We start from the raw sequence: 23,448 nt of genomic DNA on the forward strand, positions 1-23,448 counted from the left end.
CTGAAAGCCCCTTTATTTCAGAGCAGCTACCCTGGAAATGTGGTATTGCTCAACTCACAGGCGGCAAAAGTTTGCTCTTGATACCCCTCAAGCTGTATCTACAAATCCCCTCTAGCGCCAAGACAATGAGTAGGTGTGCTGGAATAGAAGTGATGATACATATGCACAGAAACAGTCATGACAGCCAAACAAGAGAGGCAGAACAACAATGACATCTGTGCCTCTCATAGACAGATCCCTCTTTGAAGTGATAATTTGGCTAAGAACCTCAAGATCCCCAGGGCATTTTACTTTACCTTAAGTTAAGGGCCACCTCTATCAAACAGTGACTGTTTAAGAACAGCCTGGGGCACCTATATCATAGTCCCCCACAGGGGTCACTTAAAGGAGAACCACTAGAGATTATGCATCCAGCAAATGCAATCTCTCTCATGATGACTATTTACTCCTCTTCCAAATCACATCAGCTCTAGCCTGGAATGAACTATGGCTCTGCCCTCCCTCATGCACCAGCATATTCACTAAGGACTAAGGAGCACAGGTTTTGCTACTGCGAGAGGCCTTGTGCAGCCCTGCAAGGTGAAAGGACACTTCTTGCATGTCTCTTCCTGACCATGCAGGCTAGGAACAGACATTCAAAAAGCCTGAGCCTGAACTGATTCAATCTTTGCAGGTTACTTTAATCTGCTTAGGCTGAACCAGTTTACAACTGTGCAGACATTCCCTCTGGATGGAAGAAATGCAGGCACATGCCTGCAGTGGCTCAGGCTAGAAGCTGGGGGGCGCTAGAGTAGCTCTTCCTTCCCTTCCACAGTGCTGAGATGAGGGAGGGGGGTGTGGCCAGGCCCTGGCAGGATGCTCAGATTAGGGGGAGGTGTAAACACCCCCCTTGCCTGCACCATCCAGGCTTTTCCATGCTCACTGCTTATGGGGCAGGAGTGTTGCCAGACCCCAGCCCCAGGTTGCTGGAGGGACTTACAAGCTGACCTGTTGATTAGCTCCAAAAAGCCCTAAGTGGACACTGTCCTGTCTGCCATTCCCAGTGAAACTGGAGACACACACACGCACACACTCTTAGCATTAGCTAGCATACCATATGCGTAGGGTCCATGGGGCTGGGGTCCGTGCTGTGGCAGATGGGAGGGAGGGAGGGGAGAATCCCTGGTTGAGCAGCGAGGTGTGTGTGTGGAGGGGGAGGGGGGGAGGGGTGGACCAGGGGAAGCCAGGCAGATCCTGCTGTGCCTGCAGACTCTGCCAGAGCTCGGGCAGGGAGCAGAGGGGCAAGGCCAGCCCTGCACTCTGGAGCAGAGAGTCCAGTCCAGCCCAGCCCAGGGCTGCAAAGTATCTGGGATACTGGGGGACTCTGGTTTAACTTAAACCAGGAGGGCATCTGGGACAGACATTACATAAGCCGGTTTGACCCAAATCAGTTAAGTCTGATACTATATTCAACCAGGTTTATCTTAAACCAGTTTCAGCCATTTTGAAACTGGTTTATGTACACTGAACTTGTTCTGTTACATGTTTAAACCAGTTTCTGATTACTTAAACCAGTTTATGTGTAATGTCTTTCCCTAGTCACAAAGACCTTCTGGGATTTGGCCCTGACAGTAGTGAAACCATGCTTACAGAGCTCTACCTTCCTCTGAGTGACCCCAGCAGGGCCGGATCAAAGCCACAGTCAACTGGAATTAAAGCAGAAGGTAGCACCCCCCTGCTCTTGTACATACTCCACAGTGGGAAGCAAAGAAGAAGCAGGAAGACAGCCTTGCTACAGATCTTTCCCAGGCCTGCTCTTGTATGCTGAAGTCAATGAGAGTTTTGCCATTAGTGTCAATGAATAGAAGATCAAGCTCTCCTTCTCTCTGTCTTGTGAGAGGTAGGCCTTGCTACAAAACTTCTCACTAGGAGTTGAGAGATGGGCTCCTGAAAGACAAGACCTTCTGACCTCCCTGCCTCAAGTAAGTGAACATTGGCTCTGACACCATTGACAAGATTAAGAGGATGGGACCTTTGAATATGTGAACCTTTCCTTTGAGTCAACGGGGTATTTAAGCATATGCTCATCTTTCAGTAAGGAGCAAAATCAACTGATAAAGCAAGAAGCTCAGGACTTTACAGAAGCCCTTCTCCAAAGGACCCCATTGCAGAGCTGATCAGGAACTTGCCATCTACTATGTTTTCTGAATAAAAAAAATGCAATCTCCATAAGGTCCAAATTCTACCCAAAAATTGTAGAATTACAGGGTTAATGGGAACTTCAAGAGCCATTTGTTTCAACCCACTGTACTAATGTAGGAATGGTGCTGTTAAAACCTTCCACTGAAACTTTTCAATGATCAGCTTGCAAGGAGAAATTAAGTCCTTCATTTCAGGGTTCATTTCTGGCGTAGATTCAAGAATAAACATTTATGGTGACATGTTACTTTACAGCAGTTAGCATTTGGGGGATTGTTTACACATGCATTAACATACTTTAGTTAATGCACATTAAATCTAGTACCTCCATTGTGAGGTACTAGGAAAATGTGCATTAGCCTGTCTTAATATGCATTAACTAAACAGCACGGGGCTCCTATACATGTAGAAGGAGCCTTCTCCAACACACTGGAAATCCAGCGTGTCAGAGCAGACTTGATTAATTGAGTCTACTGGAGCACAGAAATTAACCTTGTGGGTGGTAGGGCCCGGCCTGGCCAGCACCATTTCTGGGTGGGGCTGCTGCTGCAACCATCCCATAGGAACCTACGTGGCTTCCTGGACATCCAGCTCGCTCAGAGCAGCAGGTAGGGAAGTGGCGGGGCTGATGCTGGGGCAGGGGGCTGGAGTTGCAGCTGAGCAGAAGTACGGAGTGCAGCGTGGAGACTGTGCCCAGCGGGGTGGCAGGAGTGTGGCACTCAGCTGGGCTGGGTGCGGGTGTGAGGGAGGATGATGGGTGTGAGGACCTCCCACACACTCCCCCACACGGCGCACAGCCCCCACTGGCAGCTGCAGCCACAGACGGGAAGCTCAGAGTGCTTGTGCCCAGTGGGGTGGGGCTCTGGCCAGCGCTGCATGCAGGGGTGAGAAGCACAGCCTGCCCCGCTGCTCTGTGCCACACCGTGTGCCTGCAGCACTGGCACCGGGGGAAGTGAACCCTGCTACCTTCCCCACCCCTTGTTGCACAGATCCGTAGACTCTTCCAGGAGTTAGGGAGCCCCGTCCCCTGCTTCCTCATGGAGTCCAGCTTGGGGCTTCCCTGGTGCGAGTGCAGGAGCTGCAGCCACGCCATGCTGAACCCCTGCAATAGAAGTTGCCAGGCAGGCTGCACCCCTCGCCACCCTCCTCCTCCTTCCACCAAAGCACAGCATTGGCTGGAGCCATGCCCCACCAGGTGCCAGTGCCTGCAGTGGGCATGAGCACCCTGAGCCCCCCTGCCTGCTGCTGCTGCTAGCTCCCTCAGACCCCACAAACCTCACACCCCCACACCCTGCCCACACATCCCCACCGACATATACACCCCCTCAGCATACCCTATGCTCTCCACACACCATCACACCCCCTCACAACCCCCCACCCCACCATACACACACCCACACACCTCTCACCACACACACACACCCCACCATACACACACAATATAAGAATAAGACTTTATTTTTGAGCTATTATGCAGTCCCTTCTATATACAACACACAAACACAAACCATAACAAATATTTTTTGTAATAACATTAAAATATGTTATAGTAGGTGTTTGACTTCTAGTGTATGATTTGGTTTTTTTCTGGTTTTAAGATGGCAACCCCCCCCTCCCCCGCAAAGGAGTATCAGGGCAGGGGGGAGGCAAGAGGAGGGACTTCCATTTTCAAAGGGCGGGGGAGAGGCAAGAGGAGGGACTTCCATTTTCAAAGGTCAGGGGGCAGGACTTTGGGTCCCAAGCTGGTGGCCAGGGGGCAGGGCAACTGTCCAGGGGCAGGGCTACCCATGCAGCCCTCAACAGCTCACCAAAACTTGTTAAGCAGCCCTCCACCTGAAATAATTGCCTGCCCCTGCTCTAGTGTCAAGTGTAGCAGTGACCCTGCCCTGGAAAATGGTGGCAGGGCGCTTTGAACTAGAGCTCGTTTGATGAGCTTTAGTGCAAAGTGCCCCGTTGCCATTTTTCAGGGCAGGGATGCTGATACATGTGATGCTCGAGTGCTCTTAATTAGCATGGCTTGCTAATTGAAGGCCCCCACTCCACCCCGCCTCCCAGAGCATGTGTAAAAATGTCCATGGTTTTTAAGTCACATTTAATGCGCATTAGCCTATTTTAACGCTGATTACCTAAATAGCATGTTTTTTCAGTGACAATTTAATGCGCATTAAAGTGCACGTGGCCATATGTGCCTCATGCCTCCATTATGACCCAAGCCAAACTTGCTATTTACATGTCTTGCAATGCAGCAGGCCCTCTCCTCCACACATCTATCATGGGAGGCATGAAGTGATGGGGGCTTCTATCAATATTGGAGTTTTAGACTTTTCCATGTCATGGAAATAAATAAACGGCAATACTTGGGTTCAATTTCTGTTGAGAAGATCTCTCCTCGTTCCAGCTCAATGTCCCTAGAAGCAGGTCAGTGAGAACATGCCTTCGGATTCTGAGTCACCGAGCTATCACATAAATTCAGTTTTCTGTCGTGGTTTATACACTGGAATTTGTTTCAAATGAGTAGAAACCATTTTCTGAATTTTATTACATTTCTAAACCAATATTTTTGCTGCTGTTGTTTCTGCAACCTGTAAATTGTCCTTATGGCTCACCCAACAAATCAGCTCCTTCATCGATCCCCTTTTAAAGGATATGAGTTTTTGTTGTTGTTATTGCTGTTGTTTTTCATTTTTATTACCTGAAGCACTAAAAAGAATCTACAAAAATTAATACAGAGTATAGTATATTCATAATGAAGAAAACTAGAGGTCTATAGTTGTATTTTTATCTGCCCACAAAAATAAAATATAGTTCACATTTGGATCTCATTTTCACTCAGATATTTTGGAAATATTTCAATAATTGATTACCATAATTTATGCTGGCCATAATGGATTTAGTTGGAATGTATTTTTTAAGTGATCCACAGTGTGAAATTCAATTGAGATGATATATAATTGCAACCAAAGTTTTGGGAATATAGAATTTATTGATTCCTGTCTCTTATTATAAGGCCATGCATAGTACGAATAAGAAAGTTTTAACAAGGACTTATGATGGGAAATGTGGTATGGAATGGTATTCTATACAATTTCAAGCACGTAGCAGCTCTTTGTGAATGCGGCAGCAATATGAGGCAGTGCTTCTATGGAGAAGTTCTATCAAAGTTTGTGGTATAGAGCACATGGGCCAAATCCTGATTCTCTTATTTGATTCTGGAGAATTTCATATTCAGGTAATACTATGAAGCCAAAGTATGAATCTGATCTAAAGTACTGTGAGATTGGCTTTGAAATTAGATTTTTTTTTAAAGAACAATGACCTTTTTTTTACCATTGTCTTCTGGTTTTTGAACCGCCTTCTCTCTCCCCATCACAATGTGCATGCAAATTAATATTGCCAATTTACAACAAAATATAGGATTTTGGTAAAAGAGGCTGGGCAGGTACCCACTGGGGGTGGTTTAGGAATCATGCATCTGTGCAGGGGGTGGGACTAGATTCCTTTCCAATTTTATGATTAATCAGTATTGTGCCCTAGTCCTCTTCACCTTCAGTCCCAAATCCATGTTGTGCCCCTGTCTCTCATCTCTGCTCCAGGCCTCTATGAACTCTGCCTAGTGAACCACAGAACATCTGTCTGGCCCCATATCTTCCACTTGCTCTCAGCTTCCCTCTACTCCTCGACCTGCAACAGGAGAGGATCTTTACTGCTCAGCAGATCTGAAAGGATGGCAGTGCAAGGGGGACTTCGCAGCCTCCCCAGTCGCTGTCCCTGCAATGCCCCTGACTAGATGCTATTTCTCAAGAAGTGGAGAGTGTGGGGAAGCAGCTTATCATAAAGACATTTCCCCAGGACTATCCCGAACTTGTATGAAGGTTGGATCTCATGAGGTCACAGCAAGACTAGTTCTACCAGGAGCCAAAGTCACCATGACTGGCTACACTGCTCAAACAAAAAGGCCTGAAGTCAATGGGCCAGATAATTCAATAAGTAGAGACACATGCCTCACTGACTTTGGCATTAATGTTGATGAACTGAGAGGAAAAGCTGAGATCACTACCTCCCACAGCTAAATTAAATCCTAGCTACTACAGCTCCGTCCCTTCTGCTCCAGCTCCCAGTGTCACACAAGAACAGAATCGCAGTTTCCGTTTAAAAACACGAAAAGAATAGGCTGCTTTGTCACACATAGGAATGAAAAAATGCTTTATAAGGTACTGTGAATACAGCCCATGCAGCGACGCCTGCCTAAGTCTGCAGAGACCCTGAAACGGGGGAGCTTTGGAGATTTTCTTTCGAGATGGTATTTTGGACAGAAAGTGATGTTTTAAAATTTCCAGATGCAGAAAATCAAGTTTCAGGACACTCTGACCTGAACCAAGTCAGTCAGGCATTAAGACACTCCTGTCGAAAGTGTTACAGTGCCCCAGGAGAATGGTAACTAGGTGCTTAGGGTCCCCAGCCCCCCATGGCAGGCTCCTTGAATTACATATCCATACCTATTACCTCTTGACTCATCACCTATGACTTTAGGAGGAAAGGCTTCATTTTACACTGCTTCTATTAGCAGAAATTATGATGCAAAGTGCCGGGCATTTTTTTTTAACCCAAATCCCTCTGATTTCCAAGTTTGAAATCAATATGGTAGGGGGATTCCATACTTTATAACTCTTGGTTACTCAGGTATAAGCCCATAATGCGAGCAACGTTCCCAAGGTAATGTATTACCTATATAGATTAGAATAGAAAGTGTAAAAAACAAAGTATAAAAAACAAAGCACTGAGATCTTGCTGGGGTCATCTGATCCCAGCAGCCTTTCCTGCCCAAGTGCAGGAGGCTGGACCCCATGATCTGTGTGGTCCCTTCCAGCCCCTAACAATGATGAAACTATGAAAATGCCTGGCTATAACAAAGGACTCTTAGCGATCTCTCCCCAAGGGACAGGGTGTGGGTCTGACAAGGTGTGGGTCTGACAAGGTGGGGCTATAACCTACAGGTTTGCAATTACAGATTAGGCAGCTAATGAAGAGATACAGAGGCCTCCAACCTGGGAGTGAGGGAGGGATCGTACCTGTCCCATGGGTGGGAGAGCGGGTGCTGTCCCCTTCCAGCTGCTGCCCCGCTCTTCTGCACAGGTTGTTTACACATGGTTGCATGAAGGTACCGATTTCCTCCTCAAGACAGTAAACTCTTTGCAGAGTGTATGCATTTCAGTGTATGGCTCAGACACTGTCCGTGTATAAAATATATGCACAAAACTCTCACCAGCTTCAAGTGCTTATTTTTTGCCCCATCCATTTCACAGCAAGGAAATTCAATTTTCTGTTGTTCAAATGACCTAGTGACCCAATTTTCTAATCTCTGAGAGCGCATACTGTAATGACTAGACACTGCAGTTTCAGCACTCGGACTGTAGCTTCTCAGCATCCCCCCAAGGCTGTGGCAACTCATTCTGTTCTAGATAATTTTGAAGGTAGAACAACAGCGTGGGGCATGAATACAGCCAAAAGCTTGAAGGGCATTTGGACTTTTGCTTCTGCATTGAAAGAGTACGACAGACCACTTACAGCATAGCCTTGTATGGGCCTGTTCACTGGGGAGTTGGTGTTAAAGGGGTCTCCCCTAAGCTTGCTTTATGGGGCTGCAACGTATCTGTGTCTGCCTGGAAAAAAACAAAACAAAACAAAACAATTTCCCCCTTCCTCAACCACCAAAGAAATACTTCCTCCATTGTACAATACCTTCCCCTTCACAGTTAGACTGTCAGCATTTTGGACCACAGCGTCTAAAGCAGTGGGGGGTAACCTTTCTAGCAGGCATGCCATAAAATAGCCCTGCACTCTCCTTGGGTGCCACTACAATCCCCTTCCTCTGCCTGATCTGCTGCTCTGCATTCTGCACCCTGCCCGATCTGCTGCTCTGCATTCCGTTCTATGCCCTATGCTCCCTGCCTGATCTGCTCCTCTGCTTTCTGCATCCGTGCTCCCTGCCTGATTTGCTGCTCTGCATTCTGCTCTATGCTCTGTGCTCCCTGCTTGATCTGCTGCTCTGCTTTCTGCATCCGTGCTCCCTGCTTGATCTGCTGCTCTGCTTTCTGCATCCATGCTCCCTGACTGATTTGCTGCTCTGCATTCTGCTCTATGCTCTGTGCTCCCTGCTTGATCTGCTGCTCTGCTTTCTGCATCCATGCTCCTTGCCTGATCTGCTGCTCTCCTTTCCACAGCCATGCTCCCTGCTTCATCTGCTGCCACACGTTCTGCTTTCTGCCCTACCTACTGCAGTGCTGCCTGTCCCCTCACCAATCTGCTGCATGCCACATACAGGGGCAGCCTGTGTCACTTGTGGCACATGTACTGCAGGTTGGCCACCCTGGTCTAGATGATTTTAAGCAGTACATAAATAGCAACTGTCTGTCTACCTGATTTAGACAGGTTTGCCTATCAAGTCTATCTCAGTGGTGTAACTGTGGGGGGTATGAAAGGGACAACTAGGCCAGATGCTGACTTGGAGGAGGGAGGGGGGGGACAGACGGACATGAAAAGTACCACCGAGAGCAGCTGCACATTTGTGTTCAGGATGGCAGCAGTAACTAGAACGCACCACTTCTGCTTCGCTCCAAGGCACCCTGCCATGTCCCTGAACTGCTGGTCTACCTAATTATGTATTTAAGCTACTGATAATCAGTAATGGGCAAAAAAGCAGCTGGTCACTAAAAACATAGTTCTGAAATCCAAATGAGAACTGCTTTTCATTTCCCTGATCCTCTGCACGCTGCGCATGCCAGCTCTCAGGCTGCCGGCTACAGTGAGGACTGCGGTTCTCATTTGCTGTCAGAGCTCTCTGAAATCAATTAATCACAAAAATTGCGCTGGTGTTTTCACTGAGGTCTAAGTATGGACAGAGGGGCAGGCTCTCTTCTCTCCTTGGTGCACGTGGGAGTTATGCACACAGAGAGGGAAAAAATAACCTCTGTGCTATGAATGAACTAGACTAATTATGAGGACTTTGTGTTAAGAAAGCTTTGTGCATTTGTTTTTTTGAGTGGGTGAGGGTTTCTCTTGTATCTGCTGCAAACTAATATAGGCACCCATGTTAGAAAAATACGGGGGCAAATATTCACAGGCAGCCTAGTGTCACTTTATGTGATTTTGGGTAATTATGCATTTCCCTCTGCTCCCAGCAAACAAACAGAATCGTTCTCACTGCCCTAAACATGAAGTTTACATGGCAGGAAGTACAAGAAGTACTTCTGCTCCACTTCTGGGTTAGCCGCTGAGCACGTGGGGGCTCCTCCCGCGCTCCCGTGGGACACCCCTTCCACCCCAGCATCGCGGCATTCACGAGCTGCACCTGGTACCTGGAGGTACGTATAAAACATTTTTAAAGCTGTGTTTATCTCCGAATTGCTGGTTCTCTGAATCAGCATCAAACCTTCAGATTTGGATTCAGCCGAATCAAATCAGGGACAGTTATCCGAATCAATGAATCGAAGCACTGTCCCTGATTCGGGCCCTGATAGGACCTGCTTCTCACACATCTACTGTATAGCTATTTTTTTAACTGCACAGCTAGCTAAATTAACATGCTAAAAGTTGGTCAGGCCATGGCCCTGGTGCCACCCCGTTCCTCAGCCTATGCTCACGTCAAGCTTCCTATTTCCTCCCTGGATTCACAGAAAGAACATAAAGGGAGTTGGATTCCAGGTGTTGCATGTGCCACGGTTCTGCTGCAGACACTAATCAAGGATGCCTAAATACTGCAAACAATATAACATTTACACAGCAATATAAACCACTACTTTCTTGATTGTGCAAGACCTGACCTCACTAAGTAAAGGACATTAATATTAACGACAGATTTATTTGCACTTTCATCAATGAGCAAATTAATATTTATGCACATTAAGATTATAGTCTCCATTTATACAAGCGTAAATCTATACAAGTGAAGTCAGTGGACTTTTCCGGATCTACAGAGGTAGATCCATTTATTGTTAAGATGTGTGCATGCATGTACCTTTGCCTTACCTGGCTGTAGGGGATAAGACTTGCTCTGTGTGTGTGGGTCCCTTCCACCCTCTGTCAGAGTGGGCAAGCTCATACATGCACACATGCACATGTGTGCATGTGACCCTAACATGCCCTTCTCTAGAAGGGAAAATCTACTGGGTGCGCATGAGTGTATGCGTGTGTGCATGTGCTTATGTTTCTAATGTCCCTACTGGAGGAAGCAAGCTTTGCTTCGTGTACTTATATGCACACACATGTAGGATCAGAATGTGACCCCAGGACAATATACTTTAAGTATACATTTACACACAGAACAGACATTAGTACACATACTAATATAAAGCAAGGGAAATCATTGGGTAAAGAACACATAGACAGCAGATAATGTGAGTATGATTCACATAATGCACAGAGACAAATGAACCAGAACATCGATAATTGTACTTCTGAAGGACTAACTGTAGCAGATTCTCTACTTATAACAGGCTTGTTCAGTGTAACACCTTTGAAATCAGAAGTGTAAAATCACTGTAAATCTGGTGAAACAGAGTGGAGAACCAGCCCAGCAAGCTCTCTCCTGGGATGTGCACACACCCGTAACGAATAATAAACGCTGCCTTTTTTAAACATTTTCCAGATATCTGACAATGTCATTGGACATAAAGCCTTTGTTACTGATGCAATTCATAGAAAGTTTCCACTATCATTCATAAAATGCCCGGAGGAGAATACATTTAAAAGTTAGCATATTTACAGTTTTACAAACCGCCCCTGGCTATAAGTTTCGCGATTCTTAGTTCTCGGAAACAAAGGAATAAAATCACGGAGCACTTGCTTTATTTGGCTTCGGCATGACAAAAACAAAAGACGAAAGCCCAAATCTAGCCCGTTCTGTGACTGGTTTTTTTCGCCCCTGCACACCAACAGCCACAAGGACCGTAATCAACCAAAATCCTTCACAATAACAAATTAAACTGGGAAGTCAATGGAATAATCTTCCTGAATCAATAGATACAGCTTGATAGCTGGCTGACCTGCCAGCAAGGAAGGCAACAAGAACAATGATTAGAGAGGTAGAAAAAAACGTACCTGGGACAGTTTTTCATTGGACAAAAGCAGCTTTTTTAAGATGCTTCGCAGGAATGTGTTGATTTTGACAACTTTTTACAGCAAAAGGCAAAATAAACTGCTTTGGCTTAATTACTTCATATGGGTAATGTTGACCATATGGTAAAAAGGTTTTGTTTCAACTGGAGCAATTTCATTAATTTCCACCTTTTACTTTACTAGCAAAATACCCGTCATGAATGACAGGGCGGGCAGGGGAGGGGCAGGAGTGGGGATGGAGACCCGTGCCCGGCCCTGTGCCCTTCTCCTGCCACTCTGGGCCCAGACCCACTCCACCCACCCACCGCCGCTCTGGGTCCTGCCCCGCTCTCCCCCTCCCACTGCTGCTGCAGGACCTTCCCTGCTTCTCCCCCTGTCCCACCGCTATTCTGGCTCGTGTCCTGCTCCCCCTGCCACTCTGGGTCCAGCCCCGCTCCACTCTGTGGGCAGGGAGGCATGGCACGTGACCATGGGGCATGATGCAGGGACTGGCCACGGCGTGGGGAGCGCTTGCTGGTTGCATGATGCAGGGAACGGCCTTGGGATGTGGCGCAGGACGCGCGGGGGGATGGCATGTGCTGTGGTGTGGGGAGTGGCCACAGCATGGGGAACAGTCCTGGCGTGTGGAGCAGGGTGTGTGGGGGGCATGGCGTGTGGCCACAGGGCATGGCACAGGGAGCAGCCATGGTGTGGGGAGTGGCTACAGGCTGTGCCCAGGTGACATGGGGAGCAGCTGTGGGGTGAGGCGCAGGGTACATGGCGGGGAGTGGTGCATGGCTGAAGCAGGGGGTGTGGTGTGAGACCATGGGGCATGGCACGGGAAGCGGCCATGGCACAGGGGCACAGGGAATGCCTGCCAGCTGCGGCCACATGGCATGGGGCCTGCAGGCTGCACCCGTGTGGTACAGGGAATGGCCCTAGGATATGGCGCTGAGCATGTGGGGGGGGCATGACGTGTGGGAGTGCATGCCACATGGGCGTGTGGGGAGGGTGGCAGGTGGCCACAGGGCATGGCATGGGAAGCAGCCCCAGGGTGTGGTGTGGGGCGCACAGGGGGCATGGCACGTTGGGGGTGGCATGGCATGTGGGGGGCGTGTGAAGGGGTGGTGCACAGGCATGGGACGTGGCACGGAGAGTAACCCCAGGGTGGCTTGGGGCATGCAGTGGTCATGGTAAATGGGGTGGGATGGCACGTACAGGGGGGTGCCACGCGGGCGTGCAGAGGATGTGGCATGCGGCTGCAGGGAGTGGCCACAGCACAGGGAGTGCATGCCGGGTACGGCCATGTGGCACAGGGAGTAGCCCAGGGTGTGGCATGGGGTGCACAGGGGGGCGTGGCGTGTGGCTGCATGGTGCCACATGGGGAACAGGAGTGGGGGGCATGCCCCACCCCGTGACAGCAGCTGGCAGGTGTTGCAGTGCCCCTTGTGCCAGCTTTCCATGCCACATTTTGCAGCTTCCTGCCACACCTCCCATACCCTCCCTCCCATACCCTCCGCACCCCGTGGTCACTGCTGGCGGGCACTCCCTGTGAGAGGGGGGCATGGCTTGTAGTCATGCAGGGGTGGGGGGTGACATGTGGGCACAGGGTGCCACACAGGGAGCGTACACGGGGGGTGCTCTGCAGACATGTGCTGCAGCCAGTGGCTGCACCCCACGCCCGCTCCCTACATGGCACCCTGCGGTTGCGTGCCATGCCCCCTGTGCCATGCCCCCACACAGCCCTGCATCATGGCCCCCCTTGCCTTCCCCTCTGTGCAGCAGAGCACACCCTGGCCCCCACCACCTCCACCTCTGCTTCCCTGTCTGTCTGTCTGTTTGTCAGTAAGGCACCGGGCCGCGCATGTGCAGTTGGCCTGGAGTGTTACGGACAGACAGACACAGCCAGAAGTGCCATGGCTTTTATTCTATTAGAATTAAATAATTACAGGCATACTTAATTTTATATATATACAATGTCATATCCTGAATAACTCAGAATGTTTAGAATTATCCGTATGTTTTTGATAGCTCTGCAGCAGCATTTCTCAGAGTTTCTGTTCTGCAGGAAATTTCAGCTTTTCGTTCTGCATCAGGACAAACAAAAATTTTTTTAATGGGAATTTCTGCAGAATAGTCATTCCCATTTTCGACCTCTTAAATAGCTGTCTATTTCTTTTCAGCTTATCATGAGACTTCTCTTTTACATTTATAGGCATATTAAAAATGTTTATATTTTAAAGACCAACTCAAATAAGGCAGCTCTGTACAGTACTGAGCTGGCCTGTGCAAATGCAGAAAATGGATCTTGTTGCCAAGCCTTGTGATTTTATAGTGAGTAGCAGGATTCTGACCCTCTACTACAGGCAAGATCATGAAAAGATCCAGTTGTCATGTGATTTTGGGGGAGTTGCTATGCAGAAAAAAAGGACCTGCAGAGGTGGATCCAGAGGGCTTGCGGTGGCACAGCTGCACCCCCTTTCTGATTGGAGCGCACCATGGGAGCATCTGCGGCACCAAAGCAGCAAGAATCCCCCTCCTCCCCTCTCTCTTCCCCATGCGGCAGGTCCCTCTCCTCTTCCTCTTCCTTCATCCTGTGGGCTGGGGAAGCTTCAGAGCCACTCCTGCCCACTCCAGCCAGGGTATGAAGGGGCTCGGCTCAGCAGGGAACAGTGACAACAGCAGAGGTGGTGGGCAGGGGGGGGTCCTCCTTCCCACACTTACTCCCAGGGGGTCTGGGTAGGGTGGGGAGGATGTGGGACAGTGGGAGAAGCAGTAGCAGCGGGCAGGGGAAGGGGGAAAGCAGCAACAGAGTCTCCAGTGTCATAGTCTGCCCACGCTGGGGGGTGGAGAATGGGGCAGGGGATCCAGGCAAATCCTGGATCTGCCCCTGAACCCCTGTGTATCCTAAAGAAAGGTACATTGACCTGTAAGTCCATAGTGCATGGGTCTAAACTCAGCTTTTCTACTGGTTGCTGTTAATATTTTAGCGCACTTCATAATTCTTATGACAAACGAAGGTTTCAGATTGCTATGGTGGTGAGGGGAAACAGTGATTCACCCATTTCATGGGCATGACACTTCAGAGCTATCAAAGAGCAAACCCCAGGTTTTCACGTAACAGAGCCATGCCTTGGCACGACAGTCTTTCTAAAGAAGCTTGCAAAATGAGAAGGTCCCATAATGCATATGAACGTAGTGTGGTTCTGTGTCAGCATTAGCACCTAGAGCTCATCTAGGGGCTTAGGACTGCTAATGCTTCCAAGGTTAAGAGAACTGGTTCTTTAGCTGAAGTCAAAGAGACTTGTGCTTTATTTATTCCTGAGTCCCGGGTTTTGTCCATACTGACAACACAGGCATGGGCACTGATTCATTTGCCTTTGCTGCCTGTGACCGACAGACCACAGCCTGCTATCATCCAAGAAGAGAAACCATGAATCCTGATGCTCACAGTCCCACTGTTGTCTCGAAAACGCTTTTGTAACCCACTGGCAACACCTGCTTTCTCTTCTTGTATGGACCAGTCCATTCTTTCCCACTGGAGTATGCTGTCAATCTAAAGGTTTTAGGTTTAAACCCGGTTCATGGCCTGTGTGGGAGAAGGAAAAAACATATCTATACACCCCAGGTGTAAAAAGTGGGAATAATTTTTTGAGGTCTGGCTCATGATTTTTTAAATGTTGGGATTGCTTGAAACCACGTTGAAGTTCCTGCTAACTTTAAATGTACCTGCTGCTACTTTTAAAATGCTCAATCTTGCCAAATCTGCCCAGGGCCACATTGCATCGTAACCATCCAAATCCGGCATGCCTGGTGAGTTCCATGTATCATTGGGAGGCATGCAGGTAGGTCAGTAACCAAACCATAATCTACCTTGGGACAACACTTACAAAGCATTCATTAACAACACAGCTTCCCAATTTATTTCCTAATTTATTTCTGACTGTTTTAAATCAGTACCGGACTTCACGCCAAGCTTTACAATGACATCCAGCAGAGCTGGAATCTGCATGGGAAAGCATTAGCTTTTTTTCTTTCCAAGGCCAAACAAGTAGCTGTTTGCAATTCAAGCTTGGCCCGACTATTCCATTGCCTCATGTAGTTTTGAGTGAACTAGTTAAAAAATAGTTGGATGATGAGAGACTGTAAGAGGAAAAAGTTTACCTGCTGCATCCTATTATTCGCCACATGGAGTCGTTCAGAGGAAAAGCAGAACCTAATCATATTTCAAACTTATTTACACTTACAGGCCTTAGTCTCTCAAACTGCTTTGGAAGCTACACACACACATAGTCATGTACATACACAACATTTCAGGAATGCTCGAATAAGGAAAAGGGAAATTGTTGTCAGATAGAGCAAATTTATATTCGTATGAAGCATACCATGTTCGCTTTGATTCAAAACAGAACAGGGAACCGCTCAGGTTTCAACGTCTCATGTGAAAGCCCTACATGCAGTAACTCCTGTGGAATTCAATTTATCTCCTTGGGAAGAAGGAAAAGGAGAACGGGGAATCTGCAGGGACCGGGACTTGCAGAAAAAAGGAAATCTAGGCATTTCAGAGCTGACGTTCATATCTCAAACCATCCGTTCCCAAAGGCTCTCTTGGAAGCAAGTCGAGCAATTGATATCCATCAACAGGAAAAACTGAGTAACTCAGCATTTTTCTTATGTTTGGCCTGGGATGTCCTCTCCATCTTAGGCCCAGCTCTGGACTGCTGGTAGGTTTGCTAAAGATGAAATAATGATTCAGAAACAATTGTGGGGGAGGGGGACGTTGCATGAAAGTTATGGCATGGCACTGTGTATTTTTAAGGCATCTAAACCTAATGCACTACGTGATGTGGGCCCGACAGACAGAGAAGCTGCTCAACAAAACAGAGAACAATTTGCCAACACAAATATAAAAGGGGAGCCCTGTGTTATATGTAGGGACCGAGTACCCAAACATGCATTCCCATGAAATAAGTGGCTTGCTTGTCAGGGGATCCTGGGTCTGAAGGTATTTTGGGAGGGATGGTGAACCTAGGGAGTATACCGCAGGTACCCAGGTCCTATCTGTGCTTCATTTCAGTTCCAAGACAATGCTTTGTTCCTCCGGGTTCAAAATCGTCGGCTCTACCCCTTATAAAGCTGAAGGTCTTTTAAAATGTACAGAGAGTGCCATCTACAGGCTAAACCATGTACTCATATAAACTCTACTGCCAATCCACAGGTAAAACTAAACCATGCAGGGTCACATCACCTCCTCCTGCAGAAGAGAGTGGAAGATCAAAAAAGGTCTTTTTAAAGAGTTTAGCTTAGATCACATCGGATGCGAGATCACAAAACCTAGAGATCCCCCCCCAAAGATAGGAGATGTCACTGGGAATCTTAAACACAATTCTCCTCTCCTTCCCAATCAGCACGAATCCAGCGGAGAGGTTTTCCCAGGGTTTCCCAAGCAGGTAGCTGCCCATGGGACCCTGCATGGAGGAGGATGCAGAGGGCTCTGCATAGAATTAGCCTGGGACTTGGAGCAGATTTTCTGGAGTGCTGATGGGGGAACAGTGCATAGCATTGCCCCTCCTCATTCAGGGATTTTGCAGCTGTAGTGGTGACTGATTTCATCCTTCCACAGGGACACAAGCGAGATCTAGGAGGCACGATCCAGCCCGCAGGATTTTCCAGATCAGTGCCGGAAATAAAACACCCACTGCTATTCTACTATCCGGAGATGCTTGTTGGAGAAACATTCATTGTTGATCCTATAATGGATATCTATTTGTATTTGCGCGCATCATCTCTTGGGAAATTGGCTGACCAGTGCGTACCAGATATCTCCATAAAAGGCACTTCAGCCAAGCAAAGCAGCTGTTGTGCTTATTTGAGAAGCACATTTCAGAAAGTGCTATATTCACAGAGCGGTATTTCTTTGGTATCACAACAATCATCGGCATTCAGTCATTTAAGTCTAACGGCGACGGGCTGTATTGTGAAGCAACAATCCTGGAAGTGGCAACTACAGGATGGTGTGGTTAGGCTGAGAAGCAGTCAAAATAACCCAAATTTGCATGAGATGGGGCAAAAAAATAACCTAGGAAATGCACAGGAAAAGTGTGGGTTCTGAATGGTTCAGAAGTAACTCCTCAGGCTTCTTTAGCCCAACGTTTTCTAGCATATCCATACATTTCATGCATTTCCTTCATACAGTAAGGAAAATCCCTGAGTATGACAAGAAAGAAGACCTGTGAGAAACATTGTCCAAACAAGAACTTCAGGAGAAGAGAAGCCCACATGAGCTAGCCATGAGCTACTCATAATACGTGACTCTTTACATCACTGACTTCCTCCAAACACGCCTGCACACAGTACAGTTCTGGCATAAGGATTCTTCTGGGCTCAATCTAAAGAGATCACTACATGCAGATTTGTAAATCTCCAAAAAAGAAAGCTCTCCATTTTGTCCAGATGAAGTATGGTGCACCTCTCATTGTGGTGACATGGGAAGCCAGTAAACCAGAAAGCTTCCCTATCTGGCTGCTCAGAAACACCAGCATTACTAACAGCAGCACTCAGAAGCATTACCTACCCTGGAAAGCAGCAAGAAAACTTATAAGGATCAGACTGGAAATTATTTCAAGAAGTACTCAACTAATCAATAAGAGCCAAAGGCAAATACATCGACACAACAGAAAGAGGATTGCAGAGAGCAGATTTGTGAGCCATACAGTCGAATGACTGCCGCACTGGGGGGGATCCCCAGGTATGTCCACATTACATTCCTGTACCTGTAGTTACTTGATGGTCAGTTAACACAAGGTATGCAAACATTTATGGTTTAAATGCAGAGCAGCCTGTAAGTATATCAGGGCATACATCGGGGCCTGGGGGAGCATCAGTTCATCAAAGCACCCCAGGGAAAGACCAGAAACAATGGACGCAAACTGCTCCAAGATCACTTCAGATTGGACAGAAGGAGAAACTTCTTTATGATTCGAGTGCCCAGGGTCTGGAAGAGACTCCCCGCAGAGGAGATCTTTAAAAAACAACTTGACGCACACCTTGCGGGGGTCATCTGACCCCAGCCGTCTTTCCTGCCCAAGTGCGGGGGAGCTGCACCTGATGACCTCATGAGGTCCCTTCCAGCCCCCAACATCTATGAATCTATGAAAAAAAAAGCTCAGCTGGAAACAAATTACAACACCAACCATACCAGCCTTTGTCAAATATTAAGTAAATTGAGTAAAATGCCAATTAATTAACTGGATGGATTTTTGGTTGTAGCTGTGTTAGTCTAAGGACATAGGCAGACACATCTTTGAGTAGATGTGATACCTTTTATCACAGTTGGTCTAATAAAAGATATCACATCTACTCAAAGGACCTTGCCAATTAAGTCACTTGGAACAAAACACAGGCCTTTTATTGAGGGCAAGCTCGAAAGGGTTAATCCCCCAAAATCAAGGAGGGAATGGCTGTGAGAAATAGGAGAGGAAATTGGGAGTAAAGTGGGAAGACAGAAGATTTATTCCCAAACCACAAAATCCATCTCAAGAGACATTTCTTCAGAAGACGCCCAGGTGTGATAAATTTATGGCCTCTCTTCTCTACTCCTGCTATTACTCTTTCCAAAGCAGCGAGTATTATGTTCTCAAGATTTTGACCTCAAAGAAAGCCTGGGGTCCCTTTCATTTCCCCCTCAACATATGTCCCCACACCCCATTTGCCAACACTGCATTCCCGTGTCACTGTTCAGCCAGACCTCATAAATTAGTAATGGGATTCTAGTGTAAACCTACTGGAGGAAGGGCCCAGATCCTACACTCATCAAAGTCAGTAGGAATTTAGCCAGGCCCTAGCTGCATCAGCCATTTCTAATTAGAAGGCAACAGAGCCTGAAGTCCTAAGTGCAAGTCTGAGGCTCGTTAGTGTCTGGAGTTCTCCAGGCTCAGCAACAACGTACAACATAGATAAGGCGCCAAATACATCAAATCAAGTTAAGACCAAGATGGAGCAAAGATGCAGGTGTACGTCAGCGTAAGTTATTACTTTCTCCCCCTCCGCTTCCATTGCCTTCTTAAATCCTTGACCTCGCATCCACTTACCATCCACTTACCAATGTGTCAATGGCACACACCTATGAATCCAGCCTCCTTAAACTAAAATGACTGTAAAGGAGACTAAGGTGGAGTCATTCATAGGTTGAGTGGCTAGATGGAGGGGTGGAAAAAGAAAAATAAGCAGAAGACGTAAAAAAAAGTGCACATTAAAGTAGTCCCCACGCTATTTGAACTGACATCACTTCCAGCGTCTCAGGATGGAAGGTATATCTGTGCAGCCTCCTGACACCTTGGAGTGTGTGGGTAAATAGGTCTCAGCTGCAACACCCAGTGAATCACCTCTGAAACTGGTCCTGTTTTTCTACATAAAAATAGCTGCACAGCTTACTCGATTATTTTCAAGGCAATGCTACCCTCCTGCCTCCCCTGTCATTTCTCAGTTATCTGCATCTCCAGGGAAGCACAACTCAAGAAGAGAAAGGATGTAGAAGCTGAAATATGAAGCTAATAAATTACAGACTGGGGATATTCATAATGGTTTAAACCAGAAGGTACAATTAGATCATTTAATCTGATCTCGTGCATATACAGGCCCTTTGTTTGCCATTGTAAACTCTGCACTATACTCGACTAAAGCAAATCTCCCAGCAAGGCATTCAGTATTGATTTGAAGCTTGTTCAAAACACACTGAAGTCAGTATAAGACTCCCGCTGACATTAAGAGGTTTTTGATGACCTTCTCTAAGACAATGCTATTGTAGGCTGCATATAGAGATCCTGTACTGTAGCAGGAAGCAAAGATGTAGTCCTTCACTAACTATCCAACTCTGGAATAGCTTCTTCATTTCTGGGCATCTAATTAAAAGAAAAATATCGACAAACTGGAAGGGGTTCAGAGGACAGTAAAAAAAAAAAAAAAGATTAAGGGGTGAAAAGAGTAACTAATAAGTAAAAGCTAGAAGAGTTAAAGATGTATAACATGGCTAAGGGACAATTAGGAGGAGACATGATAACAGCCTACAAATATTTGAAGGCTGTAGCCAAGGAAGGAAATGAATTAATTATAGCAGTAAAAGGGGTATAAACAAGAGTAATGGGAATGAATTAAGGCAGAGATTATACACTGAATATCAGGAAAATCTTCTAGATAGTGATCCCCCATCAGGCTGTAAAATAGTGCCCCTTGGGACGTAGTATAAATGCTATGTTTAGGCCATCTATAACTAAATAAGGCAAGCACTTGTGAAGGGTACTGCAGAGAGCAAAAATGCTCTGATCAGGGGTTGAACAGAGGCTCTGGTAAGGCTTTCCCACCGCAGACTTCAACAATACAGCAGGGACTGTCTGAGGGGGAAAATGCCTTGTGCCCAGCAAGTAGACAAAGCACTCTCGTCTATTGTAAAGCTGAATGTGTTTTCATCTAAACTGCTCTGAGGCTTTCATGCAGAGAGATTTATAATAGCTCTTTAATCTAATAGGAAAAGGCATAATGAGGTCCAGTGGTTGGAACTTAAAGGGAGATAAATTCAAACTAGGACTATGGTCTAAATTTTTAACCGTGATGGCAATTAAACGCTGGAAGAACTTACATATGGACGTGATGGACTGTCCATCACCTGAGTGGATGCCTTTCAAAAAGATAATAGCATAGCTCCACACACATTAGGGGCTCAATGCAGAAGTTACTGGGTGAGGTTCTCTGGACTGTGTTATGCAGGAGGTCAACCTAGCCAACTGTAAATTGTCTCTTAAAGCCTTAAAATCTAGAAGAAGACTATTTCTATTCATAGCAACCACATCAGCCTCTCCTCAAGAAGAGAGGCTTACTCAACAATCCTACATCACATTCAAGTGTCTCATCCTAAGCTTCAAGGTTCTGCATTCGAATCATAGACAATGAGGGTTGAAGGGACCTCAGGAGGTCACATCTAGTCCAACCTCCTGCTTAAAGCAGAACCAGCCCCAACTACATCATCCCAGCCAAAGTTTGTCAAGCCAGGTCTTAAAAACCTCCAAGGATGGAGACTCCACAACCTCTCTGGGTAACCTGTCCCACTGCTTTACTACCCCCCTAGTGAGAAAATTCTTCCTAATATCTAACCTAAACTTTCCCTTGTGCAACTTGACACCGTTGCTCCTTGTTCTGAACGACTCGTTCACTTATTTCTCTTGACTCTCCCCTGCTCATGCTAACCTTCTCCATGATCTACTCTTCATTTTCCCTCCCACACTTAGTACTGTCCCATTCTGCATGCTGCCCTTCATGCTCTCTCCCATTTCATATGGGACAGGAGTAGGGTGGCCATCATAGATGACAGTCCGGTTGTCCTCTGTCCTCTATTAATACGAAAGCCAACACCTTTATGTCGTCTATTTTTCTCTTGAAGATATATGGATAATTAATAGTGAATAAATGATTTCTCTCTCAAAGAGAAAAATAGAGGACATAAAGGCATCGGGTTTCGTATCAATAGAGGACAGAGCAGCAGAAAACTGAAAAGTCCTCTATGATGGCCACCCGAGACAGGAGTCATCCTCTATCAAACTCACTGCTTGGGAGAAGCCTCTCGGTCTTGCTCTTGCAAAAACCTTGCTTTCCAACAGTCATCTACATATGCTACAGACTAATAACTAGACTTTGGAAACAGCAGGGTAGGATCTTTGTCCCTTTCACGTGTTGGAGAGGAGCTTCATCAATTTGCAGAGTTTTCTAAATAATTTCATAGTTGGTAGGGTCGGAAGGGACCTGAGCACATCATCAAGTCCAACCCCCTGCTATGGCAGGAAAGAGTACTGGGGTCAAACGACCCCGGCAAGGTGTTCATCCAGCCTCCTCTTAAAGGAAGTTGGTTCCAGGTCCTAGCCACCCTGACTGTGAAGTAGCGCCTCCTAACATCTAGCCTGAATCTACCCTCTGCCAGCTTGTGGCCATTATTTCTTGTCACTCCTGGTAGTGCTTGGGGGAACAGGGACTCCCCCAATGCCTGCTGGTCCCCACTGACTAGTTTGTAAATGGCCACTAGATCCCCCCTCAGCCTTCTCTTGTGGAGGCTGAACAGGTTCAGGTCCCTTAGCCTCTCCTCGTAGGGCCTGTCCCGCTGCCCCCTGATTATGGGGGTGGCCCTCCTCTGGACCCTCTCAATGTTGTCCACGTCCCTCCTGAAGTGCGGTACCCAGAACTGGACGCAGCACTCCAACTGGGGCCTGACCAGTGTCGCATAAAGGGGGAGAATCACCTCCTTGGACCTGCTCGTGATGCATCTGTGGATGCAGGACAAGGTATGGTTGGCCTTCCTGACCGCGTCCCCACACTGTTGGCCCATGTTCATTTTGGCATCAGTAATGACTCCAAGATCCTTTTCTGCCTCTGCACTGATGAGAAGGGAGTTCCCCAGCCTGTAGATATGCTGCTGGTTCTTCCTCCCCAGGTGCAGCACCCTGCACTTGTCAGTGTTGAACCCCATCCTGTTCTCATCCGCCCATCCTTGTAACCCGTCCAGGTCCGACTGCAGCCTATTGCTCCCTTCTAGCATGCCCGCTTCTCCCCACATCTTAGTGTCACCTGCGAATCTGAACAGGGTGCTTTTCACCCCCTCGTCCAAGTCGCTGATGAAGATGTTGAACAGTGCGGGCCTGAGGACCGAGCCCTGGGGGACCCCACTGCTCACATCCCTCCAGGTCGAATAAGACCCGTCCACCACCACTCTCTGGGTGTGGCCCTCCAGCCAGTTAGCGACCCATTTGACTGGGTAGGTGTTGACGCCACAGTCTTCTAGTTTTTTAATGAGAACGGGGTGAGAGACAGTGTTGAAAGCCCTCCTAATGTCCACCGCGACACCTGCATCCAAGGATTTTGTGACCTGGTCGCAGAAGGCCACCAGGTTGGTCCGACAGGACCTGCCTCGAATGAACCCATGTTGGTTGCCCCTAAGCAAAATCTCCCCTGCCAGCCCCTCGCGGACATGCGCCAGGATAATTCTTTCAAAAAGCTTACCCAGGACCGAGGTAACACAAACAGGCCTATCGTTTCCTGGGTCCTCCTTCCTCCCTTTTTTGAAAATGGGAACCACATTGGCCCTTTTTCTGAAAATAATCTGTCCTGGGGGAATTGTAAAGGAAAACAGAACCAGAG

At 47.3% G+C, this 23,448-nt stretch overlaps 1 protein-coding gene across 6 annotated transcripts in view; it reads right to left on the reverse strand.

Moving 5' to 3' along the window:
- KALRN (kalirin RhoGEF kinase) overlaps positions 1 to 23,448 on the reverse strand; it is a 759,663-nt gene that overhangs the window by 322,499 nt on the left and 413,716 nt on the right. The gene's annotated exons all lie outside the window — the stretch shown is intronic.

The sequence above is a fragment of the Alligator mississippiensis genome, chromosome 4 (genome assembly GCF_030867095.1).
Source record: "Alligator mississippiensis isolate rAllMis1 chromosome 4, rAllMis1, whole genome shotgun sequence".
Lineage (NCBI taxonomy): Eukaryota > Metazoa > Chordata > Crocodylia > Alligatoridae > Alligator > Alligator mississippiensis.